The sequence below is a fragment of the Plectropomus leopardus genome, chromosome 14 (genome assembly GCF_008729295.1).
Source record: "Plectropomus leopardus isolate mb chromosome 14, YSFRI_Pleo_2.0, whole genome shotgun sequence".
Taxonomy (NCBI): Eukaryota; Metazoa; Chordata; class Actinopteri; order Perciformes; family Serranidae; genus Plectropomus; species Plectropomus leopardus.
In genome coordinates, this window is record NC_056476.1 from 31,651,622 (window position 1) to 31,671,141 (window position 19,520).

Here is a 19,520-nt window from a genome sequence, read left to right on the forward strand (position 1 = left end):
TGATGGATGAATCATCAGAATTATGAAATAGAATGTAGACATTTTTAGATAAAAATTGGAAATTATGGACAGGGAATCCTAGTTACTATATTATCCAACTCTCTGGTTTTAGTCTGTGATTCATAAAATTATGAAGTTAATCTCAAAATGTATGATTATAATCTTATGATATTACATCTTTACACTTGTTTTTAGTTTTTTCCTCATGATATTATTTTTTTTTTTTTTCATACTATGAAGTTGTATCTGCTGCTGTAAATTACTAGTCTATAATTTTGTAATTTAAGGAGACAGGGCCAAATCAAAGCATGCCTTGTCTCACTAACAGTTCTGAAAAGAAGACTCCCCTCATGCAGTCATTAAAAGCCAAGGAGATCAAGTTACCTTCATTCATTCAGTGTGATACAGAGCGAGGCTTGCAGTGCACACAGGTTTGCAGTTTGCAGATTTGCTAAGTGTCCACTGTTAGTGGAAAAAAGAGGATTACTGAGCCTTTCTTCAGCTCTCCTGATGTAGGAGTGTCAATGTCATATCAGTAACCCAGAGCGTACAGTGGCAGACCTACAGAGCCTCGGTAGCTTAGCCAGAACCTCTTAACACACAAGTATGCTTAAGCTTCCATGTGGAAGCTCATTGTATGCTGAAGTATTAGCTCAGAGCTTGAAAACTAATGCTCTGCTGGGGAAATGTCTGATTTTGGTGCGTGTGTTACTGGTACTAAGTTGACCAGTTGGACAAACTGACTTATTCATTAAAGGTCTTCTTATTAGGCAGCTTTCAGCAACAAGTTAAGCGGCCGCCAAGAACAAATAGACAAAGGATCAGCATGGCATGCTTACAAATGTAGAGCTGAGAAAAATCACACTGAAGACATTTAAATACATGTGAGCTGATCTGTGAAGTTTGGACGGTTTGGAGCGACTCAGCCTCTGTCAAAACAGAGTAAAGGTTAGGGAACACTTATAGAGAGGGGAAGAACATGGAAGTGTAATACTGTGTATGTGTATGTGTGTCACAGATACATGGAGTGTGTGTTCAGCTGTATGAAGCGAGGGGGGTGGTGGCGGCGGTGGGGTTGGTGCGTCCAAGCCTGGCATCCTGTTTCTCCAGCGAGGTGTTAACCGAGTGAGAAACGTGGCGCCCAATAGGACGACTGGCTCGCCTCCACCTCCTCCCACCAATGCCACCCTCTTCTTCATCTGATGTGTCAAAAAAAGAAAAAAAAAGAAGAAAAAAAGAAGTGAGGAGCGGCTAGACGGGGTCACAAGGGAGTACAGACAGACACTGAGGATTTACACAGCACTACTGCAGGGAACAAACACACTGTGCATTTGTATGCATGTGTTCATGTACAGATATCCAGATTCTCTGGAAAGATACAGCGCTTCATTCTCCAGGGGTTAGTGTGTGTGTGTGTGTGTGTGTGTGTGTGTGTGTGTACTATTCTTCTTTTGACTATTGCAGGAGGACTTCTTGGCCTGAGCTAACTTCTGCAAAATTAGTTTTTTCCAATGTTTTTAAAAGAAATCGCCCCAATTTGCTGGGGTTTTAAACACTTATGAAAGGCATTTGAATGCAGCACATGAAAAGTGATGTCACTCCATGTGTCAAAGGGCTAGTCTGAAAAGTATTTGTTTTTTTAATGTGGTCCTAATAATATTTAACAGATTGTGAGAAGTGCTCCAACTTAAAGTGTAATACATCCTGGCAGTGTTGCAGGGTTATGTCATTTGTTAAGCATGAATCAATGCTTGTAGCACACACCTTATCAGCTACTCCAGCAGAAGAAGTAGACAGGGAACAGTCAAACAGTCATGGAGTGACAGAACTGTTGCTATTGAAATAGGGACAGAGGTGTATCTCAGTGCATCCAAACCTGCGATGCACTAGACACCGGCAGAGGATGGGGTTAAATGATAAACCAAAGAAAAACAAAATGTTAAGGGCCCAAATGCACTAAAAGCATCTGTGGCATGTGTCTCGACAAACACCTTGTTCTAAATTGTCAGGGCTGTTATGAGGCCAGCAAGCTGTTCAGAAGTTTACATTAGATTGATGTTACTTTAAAGCAATGAAAATTTTGCCTTTAAAATATAAGTTCAGGATTAAAGGTGCAGTCCACTAATTTTGCACATGAAAATGAGGGGAAATTCAAGAGGCTCGGAGATTACAAATTTGTAACAAAAACATCAACATTTCAAACTGGGGCGCATATAAATACACAGGCATTTACCAGGCAAGGAGGGTCTGACAAAACATACTCTTCAATTGCATTTTGGGAAGTGCAGGATCCAGTGTTTTTAAAGAATGCAGTGGGACCAACAGTCAGGAAGTTTCAGCCTCTGCTGGCGATTAAATAACTCTTTAGCTTTAGAAAGCTATCTTCAGGATAATGACAATGGCGAAGCGACACCAGTTGTACTGTGGGAAGCAGCTAAAGCAACCATACGTGGAGAAATAATATCCCTTGCATCTTGGGCAAAGAAACAAGCAACCAAGGAAAGGAGAAAGTTGAGGAAGATATAGAGAGACTACAAAGAATACATGAGAACACAGGTGATAAAAATATAAAGGGGAGCTGCTGTGTCTTCCATCACAGCAGCTCCCCTCCACTCCTCTGTCACTAGACACCGGCCATCACCAAGGGCACCGTGGCAACGAGATCCACGACCCCCCCCCCTCTGGCCCATGGCCCACGGCCCGGAGCCCAGACGAGTGTTCAGGGGCAGAGCTGATCGATAAGGAGAGGCTGAGATATGCCATTACAGGTGAAGCCAGCCCCTGTGCCATCCTAGCCGCTCCTCACCACAGTTCCCTGCCCATTCAGCAATATGTGCACATATTGGTGAGGCGGTAAAAGGAGATGGGTCATTTATTCTTTCAAGTGTTTTTGAGGTCCTGGGAGGGTTTAGGGATCGTTAGGGCATCTATCATCGGTCTACCACACCCTGCCTTGACATTGTCTGTGGCTTGGTCAAATGAAATTGCATATAAAACTCAATAATCCCAAATTTCTCACTGCTGTTTTACAGCTATGCCCTGACTGACCCCTGCGAGAAACAAAGAGACATTGTTGAGCAGCATCAACCAAAATTTTCCTGGTGGAAAAAAGGGGGGGGGGGTCTATCTTCTCCAGGTCAGGAGATTTCTTATCACTAAGTCTGTTCTCCCAGTGTCTATTCCTGCCCACACAAACACTGTCGTTCCTGCCCCATCCTCACGCCAAGGCTAAGCAGCTCAGCATCCCCTCCTTTTCTCTCCGCTCTCCCCACTTTCCCTCCAGAGGAGCAGCCAAACAAACGGCCGCAGCACCTATCAAACGTCTCCATGTCCTTTCAAGTTTGACTCAGAATAATAATGGTAATGACGGGTGATGTGGGAGTGGGTAGTTATTGCTGTTAAGGCAAATAATAGCTCTTAATGCCAGTGCTAATGGGCTAAAGATAGATTCCCATCTTATCCAGAAGGAGAGCGGTTAAGAGCACTTGTGTGAAGTCCGTGTGCTGTAAAGAGCCCATACTGGCTGCTGCCCGCAGCTAATGGCTGAAGCATCGCTGATGACCAAGTGGCATCACAGAGCAGGGTGACGGTCCGTTTTGTCCACAACTTAAACTGCATTTAGGTGAACAAAGCACATCAAAGGAGTATTGTACTGCAGAAATTTTTTTTTCATTGAACTGGTCTGTCTATGCAGTTAAAAGATGCAAATACTTTGGACATTGGTGTTACATGACCAGAGAAAACACAGAAAAAGGGCTCTGGCAGTCAGTTTGTTCAAGTGGTAGAAAACATACAACTACCAGAATGCACTGCTGCTTTGACAGCCAGCTGTCAACAAACAGTTCTGAATCACAGTTAAACAGTGCACTAAAATCTCTTCCTAAATCGTTGTCAGATTCGATCATTTGATCTGGCAGTTAATTCAAAAAGAAGAACAGCACTGTAAGTAAGTAAATGAGATTCGGGAGCTATTTACCTTCCGAGGGGAGGACGAGATCAGCCGCCTTAAAACATGCCATTGTTGTGGTTTAGAAAGTGCTGCCGACGAGTATGTTTTATGTCATGCTAGAGGCGGACACTCGTGTCTGAAACATCATCCCTCCTTTGATTGCAGGATGGTGTGATGCAGTGTATAATCACACACTGGAGCGGAATGATGCCGCCGTCCGCTGGTTCTGTGTAAAAGTGCACAGGCGGTATATAAAGGGGTGCCTTGCTGCAGCCCTATAGCATGATCTCTGTGTAAAAGCAGCCATTGACCCCCTTCTATCTGTGCTGTGATTTAGGAGTGCTCCAGAGGGAAGGCTGTACTGAGGTACAGGAGACTGAGGTCACATGTTGGTTTTTATTCATTTTTTGTGGCTAATGTTTAGCAAAAAAGCTCATGCTGTCTCTGGGAAACAGTGATGATGTAGGTCTGTCTCAGCCTGCAATTTGGTCATGAATACATCAAACTTAAACTTAAACTGGCAGAGTCAAGTCCACAAGCTACATTTATGCAGATCCTAATATACCCATATGCCGGGGCACAATATTCCATAGATATGTTGATATTGTTGCACTGGGTCATAGTACACAACAGTACCCTGATCTTTTAAGTCATGCAGGTGTATTTCCAGTCATCCTATACTGTCTACTAAGCAAGAAAATATAAAATTGATCAATATCAGTATAATGTATAAGTTGTTTATTAATTGTTTTGGCATACAGTATATTCACTGGGGTAAAGAAAATCAAGCACTGTCCTCTAGTACAAGTTTGAGGCATTGTACTTCACTTAAGTATGTCCATGTTCTGTTACTTTGCAGCTCTACTCCACTACATCAAAGAGGCAAATACAGGAGTCTCACTCTACTACATTTATTTAAAAGCCTTAGTTACCTCTTACTTTACAGGTTCTTATTATTGATATAAAATATAATCAACTTCTAAATGATGGTGTATTAATATAGATTAAATTTCCCTGCAATGTGTAAACCAATTAAAATGCCATTCTTAAATGGGCCAACTTCTGGATAAGGACATACTTCTGGTGCTTGAAGTATAATTTGATGCTATTGCTTGTGTACTTTAACTTAAACGTAAAGATATGTGACAGTGTTTTTTTTTCTCTACTTTTCTTTAAGTCAGAGGTGTCCAAACTTGTTGTTGATCAGTGACCAGATTAGATCATGTGAAAATACCTGGGGACCAGCTGCTTCTCTCATCATATGGGCTATTGGAAGAAAAACAACAACACACAAACAGATCAGTTACACACAACTGTTTCATCTTTTTTATTCTATTTAACTTTAACTATTTTAAATTTGATGAAAGCAGCACCTGCTGCGGGGTCTGTTCTTTTACTTGTTTGTCATCTGATTCTGAAAACACATAAGTTGGGCCTGCATTGTTCCTGCTTGGAGCATGTTTCATCCTGAGGTGACTGAGAAAAAAATGCAAAGTTATCTTGCTTGTTTAATCAACTGTATGGTGGGCCATGTACAGTATATTTTTAAGAGACAAGACAGGAGCCATTCAAAATGAATCCACTGGCCACGATTGGCCCTTGGGCTGGACATGCTTGACTCAAGACCTGAATACTTCCTGCACCACTGCATATATTTTATCCCGTTCTTACTCCAAACTTGTCAATTACAACTGCACTGTTAGTGTTTTCGGCGCATGAACTTGACCCCAAAAGGCAAATTCTACGTCCAACTGGAACACTGACAGAACTGGTTATGTGGGCATGAAACACCAAAGGACAGCGTCAGGTAATAATGCTGTCAGTAACCATGCAATACAAGGAGCGCGAGTGTCCTTATTGGGCAGCCACATTTTATGTGGGAGACCTGAGTCCGCTTCCTGTAGCTGTTTTTTTTTCTCTAAACTTTTACCTACAGTCCCGTTGCCTCTTTTGCCTACAGTCCCGTTGGCTGCCATTTGCAGTTGTGTAAACATAATCATCCAACAATGTGTATTTGTTGACATCACAGTAACGGCAGCTTAAACAGCTGACGCAGAAGGATACGTAAATCGTCATAAGTAGATGATGAAAGTCCTGACAGAGAGGCACCATGTGACGAGTTGGGATGAGAACGTGTAAGCACTTTAAGCTTGCACATAATGAGGTGGTACTTATTCCAGCATTTTGAGATATACCACTGTCTATTTGTCAAAAAACATGTGATCATAATCTCTTCTCTCTCAAAGTGTTATTCAACAGTAACATTAAACTCTCCTACAGCAGTAGCCCCTCTGCGTGCTGAAAGTCAGTGTCAACTCTCTGACGAAAGACTGCTTATAATTCTAGACTTAGAGAGGATTCTGACACACTTGATGAATACCAGCCTTGGTCTCAAAATCATACAGCACTATTGATACAAAATTTAAGCATGTGCACATGTAGACTGTATGTTGTTGTTTTTTTTTTCTTTTTCTTGCTATGTGAAAACATGGAGTCTAATTCTACCTTGAGTCATTTCCATTGTCAGCAGATTTTTGTGCGTATGTCCTGGTGTAGCGGCGGGCTGCTCCTGCCCAGCCTGCCTCCTCATGTCCTTGGCTGGCTGCTAACAGAGGACATGTGGCAGACCAGGTCAGCTTTCAGGGGCTAGTGGCTGGAACTTGAACTTATAACATTCTTTAGTCGCAGGAGAGCCCCTCAGGGAGGCTCATATCTAAGGGAGGCTCATTTTACTCTTCCTTCCCCTTTCACTAAAGGGGGGATCTCTGTACTCCTCATGAGGAGGGGGAAAGGATGGGTCACCAAACAGCACTGAGCTGAGGTCTGGTCAATCTGATCTACAGCAGTGTAAATGATGGCATAGTCAAGTAGAGACATGCCGAGTGCAAAATGCTGCATACCAATCAATACTGAAGAAATGGGCCAAGGTCAGAAACGCTGACATAGAACAGTACGTCTGTCCTTTTGTTGTAAACTCATCAATCACACTGCAAACAAACAATGCAAACAATGCAATGAGTTATTATACTAATGCAAACATTCAGAACTGATACAAGAAGTAGTGTGCCTTTGTATAGTGTCACAATAAACTATCTTTAAAATTGTGTAACTTATGTTTGAATTAAACACTGAAAGAGTAACTGAACACCCCTAAATATCTTGTTTTGCTGATCTCCAGTGATTTAACGCCTCATCTTGCTGCTGTGATGAACAGGTGTACACCCTCACCTCATAACATCACTGATGGGTGTGGTTACAGGTGTAACAGAGCGCACTTAGGTCCAGAGGTGAAACAGGTTTGAATTTTTCTACCAGACAGAGTAGAAAAAACATTGCTCTTCAGCCTGCTGTTAAGTTACTTTTTAACAAACACAATTCACACTGAAGATCACTATGGTAAATTTCACCAGTTTGACCAACTCTTGAGAGAGTTCACTTATTACTTTAAAAATGAATGGTAACCTTGTCAATGTTTCAATCCTACTTGGATCTTCCTCAGGTAAAAATGACCTGCAGGCTCAAAACATTGTCTTCAAAACACTTGTATTGCAAGTGTATAGGTGTTAACTTTTTCCTCAGCAACAGACCACGATCATTAAAAAAATTCACTCTGCAAGGGGTTACCATGGATACAACTAAAATCTTACGCTGAAGCATCATTGTAAAACAATGCATTACCATTTCATTTCTGTGGACATTTACAAGAAGTGTCCAGTACCCTACAATGAATCAGGCTTACTACAGACCAAGCTTACACAAAGTAGTTAGCTATTGCTAATTCACTGGATTTTTTTTTGCATGTCAGACAACAGTTCAGTCCCATCACTTGTGGAACTATTTGTGTTAGTGGAGACAAATTAATGATTAAATAAACAAACAAAGCATTATCTGTTAGATGTTACTCACCAGTCTAAAGAAACGTTGGGAATTCAGCATCAAACTGCATCTTTTTACTCTCCAGGAGCTGTCTCAAGTGTTAGAAAGCCACACTAATATTTACCCTAGTTTTGCTTCTTCTTATGACGCTTCTTTTCTTTGCTGCAAAACGTTGCTTCTTTCTAGGAGTTGCTTGTGATGGAAAGAACGATTGTTTGCCTGGAGCCTCTGCCACCGCTGTGTTTCTTACACACTAACTAACTAATTCACTGACATTGTAACTTCTACACTGTATCTATTGACTGTGCTCTACATCTTTATTCTCTCCCACGGCACACTAGAGGCTACAGTGACTCACTATCGCCCCTCAGGCCAGGATGTATTATTACAGAAGGGACGGCCCTCCCTGACTGCTTAGCAGTGGATATCTCTGCAAAACATACATACAAAGGCATTCGACATAACATCAAAGGTGTTACTTCTTCAAACTCTCTTGATGGGTTCGTTCATTATTTGAATTTTATAAACCAAAAATTATGTCCAGATCTTAACCTTTAACTATTAAATGGCCCTTGTAGAAATGTTGTGTGAAAGCAGTATCACACTGGAGTTTGTGCTATTGGACTGTATTTCATCATGGCTGTGACTATCTTTATAAATCGTACAGCAGCCTCGTGCCTATGACCAAATCACAGCTGTGCTGATATTCAGTACAGCAGCATGAACTTCAGTGAAATATTGCTTAAATACACCACTACTAATAAGACTTTAGTCAAATTCTAAAATTTAAAACAGTAAGTGAATATTATTAGAACTGGAATAATAAAACGCACATTAAATCAATAGCATTATTATACTTTTGTCATTGTACAGTGTGTCTTTGCAATTACTCCTTTTACACATGTTTTTACAGTGCTAAAACAGAACTATTTTCAAACATTTCTTCTGCACCTCATTAGCCCTCTGAACTCATTAAATGGTTTTGCTCTCCACCTTTAGACCTCCATCACTGTTATTTCTTATCCAGTTGAGACCATTGTTCTTGCTTGAACCCTTCTCTAAAGACAGAGAGCATCTCTGTGAGGCCCTGAAGAGCTCACTTTACTTCCACACCACTATCACAACTCCACATCTGTCCTCCTCTCCCTCATCATCATTTACATTTTCAAATCTGCATTTTTCATATAGATCCCACCTTACTCTAATTTTAATATCACTGTTATTTCCCATGACACCTTTTGTTTTATTATACATTATGAATTTCTCTCTCTGTCTCTCTCTCCTCTGTGTTACTTTCTCCTGCCCTCCGCCCCTTCCCTCTCCCTTTCCTCTTCTAATCCCTGTGCCCACACCGTGCTTATGAGCTGAAATATTTTATCAGGAACCCTCAGTCAAACTTATCATTTTAATCTTATTTCAATAAAAAAAATAATCTCTCTTCTTGGCTGTTTGACAGCAGTTAATGGTTTTTCGTTATCGTAAAGGAAACTTTGAGGACTGAGATAGACTGCCAAAAAAAAAAAATGCAAAAAAGCTCTTGTATATTCCTCCCCACATGATTCATAAAGCATGCACTAAGAACAGGTAACATATGAGGCAAGAGGACAAAAGCCTGCCGAGTAGATTCATTCATGTGTGCAGATTTACATATTCCTGCAGCCTTTGAAGCTCATCAGTATGACTGTTTTGGAAGCCTGTATTGTGATGCATCGTTTGTTCTTTTCATTTGCACGTACTCACAGCACAGCTACCACTCTCACTGCTATTGCATGTGTCAGTTTTTGTCCTCTGCCTTAATCAAAATGGCATGGACTTCATTATTTTGAAAGCCATGACAGGTAAACACACCCACATGACACATGGATTTCCCTCCACCTCAGCAGCAGTGTGGGTTGCTTTTTTCTTTGAGTAGGTTCTCTGTCTTAAAGAATAGGTTCACATTTTGCCAGACTTACAGCAATATGCTCATGTCCATTGTAGCAGTTTTTGTTTGCTGTAAGTCATCCTTCCTGTGCATTATGGCCGCAAAGAGACCCCTTACTACTCTGATTCCAATGCAAGAAACAAAATCCCTATTTTAATGGCTAGCCAAAGCTAATGTGACACCTCAGATGCCTGATTTGGCAAAACCAAATAAGTGTCTTCCTAAGTTACTGTCTTTTTATGAGAAAGTTCCCTCTGTTACTGGAATACCTCTACAAGGGAAAGTACTAATTAGATACCAAAACCGCAGCACTTCTACTCTGAGCTTAAGCTCCTTGCCCAATATCCAAGGCTGAGTCGAGCCACCGTGTGAGGGAAACTTATTTTGGATCCTTGGTGAGGTTAGGTTTGAAACGTAGATCAACATATAATAAGGAAGTTTGTCTCAGAAAGGCTTAGGAAACACAGCTTTGATCCAGCCCATTCTACTTTTGAACCCTTAAAGTACCGCTGCTTTTACAGTGCTTTTGGTGTAAGATTGCAACAAATCCACGATATGCACCTGGATGGTGTTAGCTAAGAACCAGCCAAACTGTTATTATATTCCGGTGGACAACTGGATGGCACCGACAACATCAGCATGATATGCGAACTGTCAACATCACTTGAGAACATGGCCGATTGGGAAGGGTGGTGGATTGGTCCAGCATTCTCTGGACTTTAATGCGGGAATCCAGTGTTAACTCCCCATCTGAAAATTATGGGGTTTTTTTCTACACCGGCCTGCCTCCTTCCTCTTACCCTAACCACCTGTGCCAGCATATGCCTTTGTTGATGACCTGGCGTTTGCGGCCATCTGCTTTTGTTGCCTAAATATAACCATGGGCATTGTAATCCCACAACGTGCTTTTGTTGAAATCAAGGTAACTGCATCCCGAACCGTCAGCAGCAAACGTACGGTGTAAGATAGCTGTCAAAAAGATGAATCCATAATTAATCATTCTCATTTGTAATTTTAACAATTTCTATGTCAAAAAAGTTGTTTTACACAAAATTCTGCTGTCATATACCTGAGTCTGTGAAATTGGGTTCGAGTTTGGATTGTTTTTATATGAGTATGAGTGTAAAATCTGTGAGTGCAAAGTCTTATGAATACAACTCACGTTTCTACGACTACGAAGTCTTTACTGTGAGAACGAATCCAAGTTTACGGTTATGAACGGAAAAGTGCTGAAATGACATCACTGAGGTCACAGTCGGGTCGCAGGGAGAGTAATCAAGCCGCGATTCCTCCAACTGTGCATGCGCATGCCCCAGAGGCAAATATGGAAGGCAACAGTGTACCAAGTCCTGAGAAACATCACAGGCAATGTCAGTCATAATGTGCATTGCAAAGCCATTATTTATTTCATAAAACCAAACCATTATGTATAATATACATTTCTTGGAGTCACAAACCTATTGCTTTAACTTGCAAGCTATTGCAAGACATTTACATGCCGACGATGCTATCTTAGTGCTATCATTACTGGGATTAGAAGTTGGCCAGCAAGTTATTTTAGTTAGCTTGCAAGTTAAAAGACTAAATAATTACAACAGGGCTCCAGAGCTGCTACTACTTGGTACACTGTTGCCCTCCATGTTTGCCTCTGGGTCATGCGCATGCGCAGTTGGAGGAATCACGGATCAATTACTCTCCCTGCGACCTGACTGTGACCTCAGTGACGTAATTTCAGCACTTTTCGATTCGTACCCGTAAACTTGGATTCGTGTTCACAGTGAAGACTTCGTAGTTGTAGAAACGTGAGTTGTATTCATAAGACTTTGCACTCACAGATTTTACACTCATACTCAAATAAAAACAATCCAAACTCGAACCCAATTTCACAGACTCAACATTACTTGGACCATAGGTGTTACTACCATAACACATCCTCTCCACACCTGAGATAAGGCCCATGAAAATAACAATAGAATTGTTGACAAGACACAGCCCTTGTGGAGACTGATGCCTAGAATGTACCTGACTCCCCATCATGTCAGTAATGTCTGGCCCTATGTTAATGCAGGTTTATTGCAAAAAAATAAAAAATAAAATTGCAAATCTGTAAAAAACACACAACTTCCTGTTCACAAAATTACTTTCCCACAAAACCTCTTCCAGACACCAGATATGTAGAACAGCAAATGGAAAAGCTGTGAATTGGCTAGCAGTTGAACATCTACTGTGCAATTCAAATCAGTGACAGAGGGAAGAAAAACACACGTTCATTGATATAGAAGTGTCACAATTTATCACTTTACAGCTTTGTCACTTGTTCATACACCTCAGGGAAGCTGCAGCTAGGAAAGGCAGAGAGGGAGGAGGAGTAGGAGGAGGAGGAAGAGGAGGACAGGGACAAGAGATGCCCTCAACCCACCCACCTCCTATTTCTCCTTCAGTCAGCGTCCATCCCTGTCGCCGTCCTCCCTTTCCACCTCCTGGCTGCCTATTAGAGGCACTGGGGGCACATTCCCTGACAGATAATTTGTTAAGTAAATGAAACAGATGTCTTGTTCTGAGTTGTTTTTCTTTTTTTCTGTCTCTTGCTCCTGTGGGGAAAGGTGGGTGGGTATGGGTGTCAGCAGTGATGTCCAGGGGGTCACACTGAATTTGTTCTAGGGGTGGTTGGAAGGATGAGGAATAGCAGGGTCCTGGTGGAGTGCCTGGGGACCCGCAAACATCATTCACATCTTCCCATAATCATCAAGGCCATGCTAGGATGCCTCCTTAATTTACATAATACCGTCCCGACGCTTTTACTCCTGCTATCCATCACAGGCGGCATGAGGGGATGAGGCCCTCTTCTCCTCTGTTCTCCTTCTCCCTCCATCTTTCTTTCTCCCTCTGATTGTGTCTTGTGTTTATCTGCCCAAGCACAAAAGATTGATTCCCCACTGTTTCTTCCCCTTATGTTCAGCAGATATGAATTTTCACGGGATGATAAAGCACCGAGTCAGCTAATAATAAACAGAAAACACATATTCAAAAACAGAGGGAAGAAAGGGAGAGAGGAGGGGAGGCGTCTGTCTGTGTTTGGCTGATGAGGAGAGATGGATGTTGTGGGGTAAGAGACTCAGGAAGGTACTTTCAAAAAAGTTGAATTAAAAATGCTGTTCTTTTTGGGTTTTTTTTTCTTTCTTGCAAACACACCTTTAAAATGTCATTGTTTCATGGAGAGGACAGGTGGAGGAAATATGACAGAGAGGAGACCGAGGAGACACACACTGCTGATTATTTCCTGATTGTTATTCCTGCACAGACAGGAAAAGCAGACAGATCTGCAGTAGGTCGGGGATATTGTGTTACAATTATAATGAATCTGGTGCTATGCTTGATGCATTAGTTTCCATAGTAGATTGAAATGAATGACGATCAACTATGTGCTACATGATGAAACCTGGGATGGCTGTGGCTCAGGAGTTAGAGCAGGTCGACCTGTAATCGGAAGGTAGGTGGTTTGATCCCAGTCAGCATGTCGATGGGCAAGGAACTGAACCCCACATTGCTTCTGATGGACTGTTAACAGCCTGTTCTCATCCTGTACTTGTGAAAATACCTTTGCTGTCACAGTGCCTTTGATGTAAGATCCATCCATTGTCTACCGCTTATCTGGGGTCGGGTCGCAGGGGCAGCAGCCTAAGCAGGGAAGCCCAGACTTCCCTTTCCCCGGCCACTTCGTCCAGCTCTTCCCAGGGGATCCCGAGGCGTTCCCAGGCCAGCTGAGAGACATGGTTGTACGTCCCCCATCGGTGAGACGTACCCTGAACACCTCACCAGTGAGGCATCCTAATTAGATGCCCGAGCCACCTCATCTGGCTCTTCTCAACGCGGAGGAGCAGTGGCTCTACTCCTGGATGACTGAGCTTCTTACTCTTTCTCTAAGGAAGAGCCCAGCCACCCTACGGAGGAAGCTCATTTCGGCTGCTTGTACCTGCAATCTTGTTCTTTTGGTCACTACCCAAAGCTCGTGACCATAGGTGAGGTTAGGAATTAAGATCGACCGGTAAATCGAGAGCTTTACCTTTCAGCTCAGCTCCCTCTTCACCATGATAGGTGCAGAGTCCACATTACTGCAGACGCTGCGCTGATCCTCCTGTCCATCTCCTGCTCCATCTTTCCCTCACTCATGAACAAGACCCCAAGGTACTTAAGCTCCTCGACTTGGGGCAGGATCTCCTCCCCAATCTGGAGAGGGTACTCCACCCTTTTCCAGCTGAGAACCATGGCCTCGGATTTGAAGGTGCTGATTCTCATCCTGGCCACTTCACACTCGGCTGCGAACCAATCCAATGAGAGCTGGAGGTCACGGCCCAATGAAGCCAAAAGGACCACATCATCTGCAAAAAGCAGCAACCCAATCCTGAGGTCACCAAACCAGACCCCCTCAACGCCCTGGCTGCACCTAGAATTTCTGTCCATAAAAGTTATGAACACAGTCGATGACAAAGGGCAGCCCTGGCAGAGTCCAACCCTCACTGGAAATGAGTCCGACCTACTGCCGGCAATATGGACCAAGCTCGGCACTGGTCGTACAGGGAACGGACAGCCCATATCAGGTGGTCCGATACCCCATACTCCCAGAGAACCCCCACAGGACTCCCCGAGGGACACAGTCGAATGCCTTCTCCAAGTTCACAAAGCACATGTGGACTGGTTGGGCAAACTCCCATGCACCCTCAAGGACCCTGCCAAGGGTCCAGAGCTGGTCCACAGTTCCAAGACCAGGACGAAAACTGTATTGCTCCTCCTGGATCTGAGGTTCAACTATCCGGCAGACCCTCCTCTCCAGAACCCCTGAATAGACCTTACCAGGGAGGCTGAGGAGTGTGATCCCCCTATAGTTGGAACACACCCTCCCGTCCCCCTTCTTAAAAATAGGGACCACCACCCCAGTCTGACAGTACAGAGGCACTGCCCCGATGTCCACAAAATGCTGCAGAGACGTGTCAACCATGACAGCCCCACAACATCCAGGGCCTTAAGGAACTCCGGGCGGATCTCATCCACCCCTGGGAATCTGCCACTGAGGAGCTTTTTGACCACCTCTGCAACCTCAGCCCCAGAGATGGGAGAGCCTACTCCCAAGTCCCCAGGCCCTGCTTCCTCACTGGAAGGCGTGTTGGTGGGATTGAGGAGGTCTTCAAAGTATTCCTTCCACCGATCCACAATGTCCCGAGTCGAGGTCAGCAGCGCACCATACACAGTGTTGACGGAGCACTGCTTCTCCCTCCTGAGACAGCAGATGGTGGTCCAGAACCTCTTTGAAGCCGACCGTAAGTCTTTCTCCACAGCCTGACCGAACTCCTCCCATGCCCGGATTTCTGCCTCGGCGACCGCCGTAGCTGCACTCCGCTTGGCCTGCCGGTACCTGTTTGCTTCCGCCGGAGTCCCACAGGCCAAGAAGGCCCGATAGGACTCCTATCGGGCCTCCTATCGGGCGTCAACACCCAAACCCCAACGGGTTTGGGTGTTGACCACCTTACGGCCACAGCACTGATTGGCCGCCTCAACAACGGAGGCACGGAACACTGATGTAAGATTAAGATGCCAAAAGCTTTTTCATCCACATGGAACACCAGTGGATGGCGTGTATTGTGAAAACTTTGCCGAACAGAATATGTCGTGGTGTTATTACACACCAGCGGACAGCACTTGACCCATCCGCATGATATGTGCACTGACAACGTCAGTTGAGAACGCAGCCAGACAGATCCTATCACGTTTGCATGATACGTCACAGAGCTGCATCAGGTAAAAATGCTGTCGGCAAGTACGTGATATAAGAAATGCCAGGGCGCCTATATGGTGGGCAGGAGGGGTGGTGGATGGGTCCAACAAACCCCTGACTTTCATGCGGTAATCCGTTGTTCACTTCTTGTCTGAATATGATGTGTTTTTTTTTTTTTTTAACACGTGTGTGCATGAAATGCTAAAGGACAGCATCAGGTAATAATGTTGCCGGTGACCATGATATATAAGGAGCATGAGTGCCCTTAGAGGTTGGATGGGTGGAGATGTGGATGGGTCCCACAAACAACTGACTTTCAGGAGAGAATTCGGAGTTCACTTCCCATGTGGTTGTGTGTGTGTTTTTTTTTCTTCACCTTACCATGTGCTTCTTTTGCATAAACCTAACAATCTATGACTTTTTTTGCCTAAACCTAACCATTGTGACAGTCTGTGCTGTTGTGTAAAACTATGGACCACGCTGCTTCATCCCACCATGTGTATTTGCTGACATCACCATTACAGCATCCTGGAGATTGAACATCTGAAGCAGAGGGATACTTAAAACATCATAAGCAGACGCAGAAGGTCACTGACAGAGTGGCACCATGTAATGCGTTGGTATGAAAAAGTGTTTTAAAACAGACGCAGGAGGATATGTAAAACATAATATGTAGACATGGAAATCCAATGCAAAGCAGTGAAGTGATGATTTGGGATGTAGACATGTTGGAATTTATATGTGAATGGGTGACTGTAACTCATAGTGTGAAAGCACTTTGAGAGGTCAAACAGCTATAAAAGCCCTATTCAATCAACAGGTCCATAACTGAGCAAACATTATTGCTGAAAAAGATTGTGGGATGCAGTAAAAGGCTTGGGTAAAAGAACTAGTTAGACATAGTGAAACTACGTTTCAGTAGTCAAGAATTATCCTTCATGCAATACTGATTTTCTAACCTGGTATCCCCAGCCAGGGCCCGCTACTCGTAGATGGAAGTCATATTCCTTGTTGGTGCACATATAGTAAACTTGTCCTGATGAAGCGATAACATTGTCAAAAAGGTCAAAGGTCAACTTTACTGTCACAACAACATGTTTTCTGTCCATTATTCAACATAACTCAAGAACAGAAGAGTAGACATTTGGTCAGATATTATATTGGTGACATTAATCTTGTAATTGTGCTGACAGATGCCAGTCTGTTTTCATTCTGAAGTCATCAAGCACCACCACTTTTGCAGTGATTTTGGAGGAGAATCCTGATGCCAAAAGCCACCATTCGTGGCAGTATGATAAACTGCCAGACAGCGTCACCATTCAAATGTCCCACTGCTGGACAGTGTCAGGTTGAAACACTGCTGGTAACAACGTAAAATAAGGGGCACAAAGGTTCCTCCAGGACAGGCAGAAGGGGCAGTGGATGGATCCAGGAAACCCTGGACTGTCATGCAGGAGTCTGGTGTTCGCTTCCTCTCTGAATGTGATGTTTTTTTCTACAACTTCCCATGTGCCCTTTTTACCTTGGTGTCATGCTTGTATGCCAAAAGCACTATTTGATGAGTTTGGAGAGAGAATAGCTAGCAACAAAGTTGTTTTCCAATCCGCTCCTCTGATAGTCCACCAGCTCATTGGTTTTGCTGATACTGAGCTCCAGGTGACTGCCATTAGATCATGTGATTAAACTTTGTTATTAAATTCCTTCAAAGTCTTGACTCCATATGATGTATGAGTCTGGACTCACATGGATGTAAACAGCAACTTGACGGTTACAACTGTAAGGTGGTAAATCTAGTTTACTTTTCAACATCTTAAAAAGCCCAAATGGCGAGTCATGGAAGGATGAGATTGTGTCATTGACAGCGCTGCAGAATTTGAAATTTAAAATCTCAATATCCAGCCGCGCAGGCCTTCAACTTCTGTGGTGTTAAATCAGAGCGGTGTCGGGGAGCTGTGTGCTGTGTCTACGAGCGCACAGGGCCATGTCTGGTTCACGGAAGACATTACCATAAGTACCATTACTGTCAGGAAGCATGAGATCAGTATCAGTGAAATATACTACTGTCGCTGCTCCGGCATCTGCCTTGACTTACAACGCCCCTGCCCTAATACTGACATTTCTAGCACCGACACCCACAGTGCAATTTGCAACCAGAATAATGTGGCAATATGTTGAATACCATAGCACGTTGTCAATTCAGTCACAGTCAATAGAAAAGAATGAGGAGGATCAGCACTGCAATTTGATGCCATTCTGCTTTACATGAATCACACTTAACCACTTTTAGTAATCCACTGTCCTCAGTTTACCTGTGTTCATATTCCAGTTTTTTATCCTTATACGTTTGACCTTAATAATCATTTACCTTTTTTTTTTTTAATTTAAGTTTATCTAGAAGCATGACATCAAATAGCCCTACTACAAAATAGCAAATTTACACAATACATAATTTATGTCATGTTTTTTGAATATAATACCACATTAATGCAGTACATGCTGATGGGAACCGAATATTATCACTGCAAAAATTGAAATATAAGTAAGATGAAATATCTTACATGACAGCAGTATATGCTTGTTTTTTGTCTGAGAGGATAAGGGGCGGTTTTTACATGAAGGCATTTTAAGTGTCTCAGTGTGTTTGGTCCTTAATTATCTTAATGAGATATAATAATTTTAAGATTTCATTAATGGCTCTGGGTCCCAGCATCCCCGAGTCTAGCTCTAGCTGCTTAGCAAAACTAAACTGGAACTTGATTGGACCCTGAGTTGGGGGCCAACATCTTGTCTGTGTCTGTGACCAGAGTTAAGGCTGAAGACTCATCTGTTCCTGAGTCAGGGGTCCCAGGTGATGTCAAGCCTGTTCCAGAATTACCTGCAACCTCGACCCTAAGCCCATGTCTGACTTGCCCCAGCATCATCTTCTATTCCTGAGTCAAGGGTCTTCACTGGCATCTGTTCCTGAGTTGAGGCCCCTTGCTGTTGTCTGACTATTCATCAAACGATGGTTCGGCCAGTGAGTGACCTGGGTTAAAAATTTTCCTGGTTCCCAGTCAGCAGTGTGCCCAACACCTATCCATGATTCCCCGTTGGTAGCACAGCCAGCACCTGCTCCTTGTTCCCTGGTGATGATCAACTGTTTCTGTGGAGTCGCAGCTCCGCTGACTCATATGATAGTCTCCAAGATCATGTCCTCTAGTCTTGCAGCCTTGTTGCCAGTATGACACTGGCCTCCAGCTCAGCCCTTCAGGTTTTAAACCAACAATCAGGCCATCACTTACTGGCTGCTCTTCCTGACCTCAAGCTCCCAAGCCAGAGGCAGCCCATCTCCATGGCTATGTTCCAGTGGCGTCCCATCCTCGATGTTCAATTGTGTTAATAAAAAGTAGCAGTATTGAATGTATACTTCGGAACAAACAGTTTTTTGGTATTGTCTGCCTTTTTTTGTTGCATGTTGCCATGAGGGACAGCCGTAGAAACAAAACATGACTGTGTAAATCAGAGAGAAGTGTATGTGCATGTGTGGGAAAAAATAAATGCAGAAATAGAGATAGAGGACTGGCAAAGTATGAAGAGAGAATGAGGAATGAGACTGAGCAGTGTGTCCTTTAGAGTGTGTGTTTATGTGTGTGTGGAGGAGAATAAGGAAGCCAAACAGAATTAGTAGGATAACAAAAGGTGATGGGCACACACTGCAACAAGCAGCCTAATAAGAAAATGCCCACACAAGCATGCATCTTTCATTCACACACGCACACACATTCAAGCCATGTGTTTGGCAGACCCTGCTCTTCTGGATCTACTCTTTGTAAACTTTCAGAGTTTTCAGCAGTACAATCTGGCTGTGGTTCAGACTGCACACTGCTTTTCAGCAGTCAACCGAATCTGTGTGTGTGTGTGTGTGTGTGTGTGTGTGCACGTGTGTGCTTGCATGCGTGCGTGTTTGTGTAAGCACACTTTTGTTTCATTGTGTCCTAGTGACACCGTTTTAAAGTCTTTCT